Raw genomic sequence first — 4,174 nt, forward strand, 5'->3', positions numbered from 1 at the left:
TCAGTCAGAGCTCTGTGTGCTTCGACCTGCCTGGGAATAGGGGGGAACCGGCAGGGGGGAACAGACACAGATTTGTGCCCGGCGTCGGCAGCAGCCGAGGCGCGCAGCGACGGGTGGCTCCCGGTGCCCGGCAGGGACTTGGCAGGCACTCAGCCGGCGCTAACTGCCGGGTCCGTCGGCGGTTAATTGCTGCCCCCGATCTGCTGTACCGGCATCCGCGGCGGGCGAGGTGGTCCCGGGGCGCAGCCGCGGCGGCGGTTCCCGTAGTCGGGCGGCGGCGGGACTTGGTCGGTGTCTGATTTGGGAGCGTTGCGGGTGCTTCTGCCAGCCGGGAGGTGAGTGCCGACCACAGGGCTTGGCGGGCCCTGCCCGGCCCGCCGGGGGCCGCGGAGCGGGAGTCGCCGCCGCGGCTCGCGGTGCGGCAAGCTCGCGGTGTCGGAGCCCCGCCGGGTCCCGCAGCAGCGGCCGTGTCGGGCCGGCTGTGGCCGGGGCTGTTCCCAGCGGGGCTGTTCCCAGGGGCGGCAGCTGCTCCGTACAGCCCCCAGCCGGGCTGTGCTCCCGGCAGCGCGAGGGACGCTGCTGCTGCCCGCGGCTGTGCGGTTCGGGATGGTCACTGCGGGCAAAGTGCAGATAAAGCCGGAACGGCCCGAGCCCAGTGACCCTTTGCCTTCCCCGGCAGGTCCTGCAGTGAGTTTAGGGCTGGGCCCTCCCGAGAGGGGGGGCTGCCCCCACCCCAGTTCCCAGTCACTCCCGGAAAGCGCATGTGGGGTCCCGGGCTAGGCTCCTTCCCCTGCCCCCCCAACATCACATCCAGGGTCGGGCATCAGAAATCCCCTGCTGGGCTTGGGGCTCAGAGAAAGAGCAAGTGCTGTGTTTCCAGCGTAGAAATAGCAGGCTAGAAGTGCTGCATTTTGGGGTCTGAAAAGTAGAGGCAGGGCTCTGTGTTTCTGAAGCTCCAACTATAAGAAGTCCCACGTTTTCAGTACTTGAAAACAAGAGACTAAGTCCTGTGTTTTCCAAGTTCAAGTCCTTTGCTTTTCAGGCTGGAAAATCGAGACTAAAAGTGCAGCGTTTTCAGGACTCACGCTGCATTTCTGAAGGTCAGAAAAAGACTCCTATGTTTTCAGTGCCTGAAAACACCAGGTGAGTCTTGTGGTTCTGGGTCTCAGAAAAAAAGCCAAGGTCTGCATTTGGGGAACTCGGAAACAGAGTCTCAGTCGGCTGTTTTCAGCCTCCAAAATGGAAGCCGCGGGGGGGTCAGATTTTGGGCCGGCAGAAGGCAGAGGCTGTCACTTGTTCCTTGAGGTGAATTTGGGCCAGGGTACCTCGGCATTTCTGTCACTCGCGTGTGGCTCCTGTAGCTCCGGCTGTCGGTTGTCATGGTTATTAGAGGAGGATGATGCGGGTGTCCTGCCAGGGTGTCTCTTGGGTGGATGTTTTGGTGCGGCAAGTTTAAAGAAGTTGGTTTGTGGTGGGGCCGTTGCTGCTGTGAATGGGCAGGTGTTATTGGATATCTCTTAATGCCATTAAGTGCTCTCCTGGATCAAGTGGTTCTGCAAATCAGGTCAGGCTAAGTTGTGAGGTGGTTTCTGTTCCTTTTTTTCGCTGCTGACGGTGCTTGCAGCATCTCTGAATGGCACGAGCAGATGATGGGACTTGTGACCAGAGCAGCTGTGGTTTCTGGCAGTGACTCCTGGCTCCGAAGGACAGTCCGGCACAAGGCGTGTGCCCGGGGAGTGGGAGATGGGAACTGTGGCCACCTCGGGGAGGCCGTTGTGTGCACGAGTGAGATCACTCTTGTCTCCGAGCGGCTGGCTACGTGTTCATGGCATGTTTGGAGAGGCAAGGGTCAGTATAATGCTGTGAAAACCTCAGTAGGCCCAGAACCCTTTGGAAGCCTCAATTTTCGGCCTCAAAAGAGATACAAATCTCTTTTATAGATCTTGTCCTGCAGCCCACGATGGCTCATTTTGTTCTGCAAATGCCTCTGAGTACCCTGGGGAATGGGTTGGTGCTCTTGGTGGGGGTTCAGGACATATGGGGTCCTGCTTCTGGGGATGGTCACAGTGAAAGAGATGGTGTTATTGTACCGTGGTGCTGAGGCGCAGTTCTTGCTATAAGCAGAGGAGCGTTTTTAAGAGCAGATAATCACTGCTAAAGCAGTCCTGCATTTCCACACCCTGGGAGGTGCTGGAGACAGTGGCATCTGAGCCATCAGCCAATGAGCAGACAGTTCAGTTTGTGGTCCTGCTGCATTTCTGACAGGGAGTTGTGTCTGCGCTGCTGGGGAAACTCGTACAGGTAAACTGGGGAATGCTGGGCTGGAGCTGTGCCTGCAGGGCAGCCAGTGTGGCTCAGTCTCAGTTACTTCTCAAGCCTCGGCACTTCATGTCTGATCCGATGTGGATTCTGATGTCCCTTCCCTCTCTCTCTCTCACAGGCTGCAACCAGCTGCTGGGCAAGTCACAGGTGACCCTCACCTTCCAGGACCAGATGGGCAGTATCACCAACCCCGTTCATCAAACCCTGCATTAGTTCAAGTGTAAGTCAGTCCTCAGGTGCCACCTCAGGAGAGCCTTCAGGCATCATCGCACTTTAGTTCCCTCCACTTGTTTCACTGCCTTTGTTGTTAAGCTTTTGGCAGCATTAATTAACTAACTGACAACTTAACCCCAGGAAGGTGAGTGCTTTGCTTTTCCTGGAGCAAATGCTGTTTTGCCCTGGGAAGTTTCTATCAGTTTAGTTTTGTTTCCTGAACATGCGAGTGTTTAACCACAGCCTCATGCTGGTGTTAGTGCAGGGGAAGGGAGAAATTTCCTTGTTTCAATTCAAACTGTCTGGAGCAGCAGGGAAGAGTAATAAGTCAGGTGAGACACCTCATGTAGTGCGAGGCCTCAGAAATGCTGGAAATCCACTTTTCCTCCCATGGAGCACACTGGCCTCCTCAGTTTCCCTGTGCACATATGGCCACAGGCAACAGCTCATGACTGTGATACCTGGGAGGGGGCTGCTGTCACCAGCACCCCCAACAGCACAGGACTTGTGCAAACTAGGGCACATCCCTGTCCAGCCTGCAGGCAGAACATGTAGTTTTGTGTGAGGTCTGTACTTGCTAAGTCTCCTGCCTGGGTGGCAGGTGCTGCACCTAGAGAGAGGGACCCCAAAAAAATGCCCCAGGGGAAGCAGCTATTTCCAGGTACCACCAGAGCAACATCAGCATGTCACATAAGACAAACACCCACATTCTTTTCTCTGGCAGCTCTCACTGCAAGATGCCCTCGAGCGCATGTGATACCAGCTGAGAGCCACAGTTTCTTATGCTCAAAAATACTTGATGACTTTAAGAGTCTTTTCCAACCTAAATTAATGTAGATTTTGACAATTGTTAGAGACAGTTGCCAGCACCCAGCTGCCTTCAGCTGCCTCACCCCAGCTCAGCAGCATGACCCAAAGCCTCAGGGGCTCAGCACCCCCTACCACACCCCCCAGGCTGAGATGGACAGGGGCACCCTGGAACAGGTCCAGCACAGGGACAGAGAGGTGACAGAGGCTGTGGCAGAGAGCAAGCCAGGGCTGTCACCTAGAGCAGAGCACAGACCCTCTGAGGGAAAGTCAGTCCTGAGGTAGATCCTAGAACACCTCAAGTTGGGACACATGAGGATTGCCAGTTCTCCCTCTCTCTGCCCCACAAGACTCACTGTTGCTGTTCAGCTCTATCTAGTGGGGGGAGTTAAAGCCAGCAGAGGCAAAAGGTGAAAGACACGATAATGCAAAGCACTGACTCTAAATTGAATAATTTTATTGTGAAGGCCAAACCCTGGCAGCACTCTTCCAAGCAACAAAGATAATCACAACAGGAACAGCCCCCCAGCACCACCTTTCCTTTGTCTTTACCCCCATCTTCTCCTTCAGCACCACACAGGTGAGCCTGAGCCACCAGCCTTCCGCATCCCTCAGGCTTTCTTCAAGGCATCTCAGAAGAGAATCTCCAGCAGGAGCACAAAGACAAGGCCGCCTCCCCTTCCCCAACAGGTAAGAGATAAACACACTTGCACAGGGTTAGCACTTTACACATGGGTAAAAGCAGGCTGCTTCTAGGGGGAAAAAAAAAAAAAACAAAAAACAAAAAAACCAACAACAAAAACAACAGCAGCAGCAAGGAAGAGATTTGTTT

This window comes from Patagioenas fasciata, chromosome 4 (assembly GCF_037038585.1).
Source record: "Patagioenas fasciata isolate bPatFas1 chromosome 4, bPatFas1.hap1, whole genome shotgun sequence".
Classification (NCBI taxonomy): Eukaryota; Metazoa; Chordata; class Aves; order Columbiformes; family Columbidae; genus Patagioenas; species Patagioenas fasciata.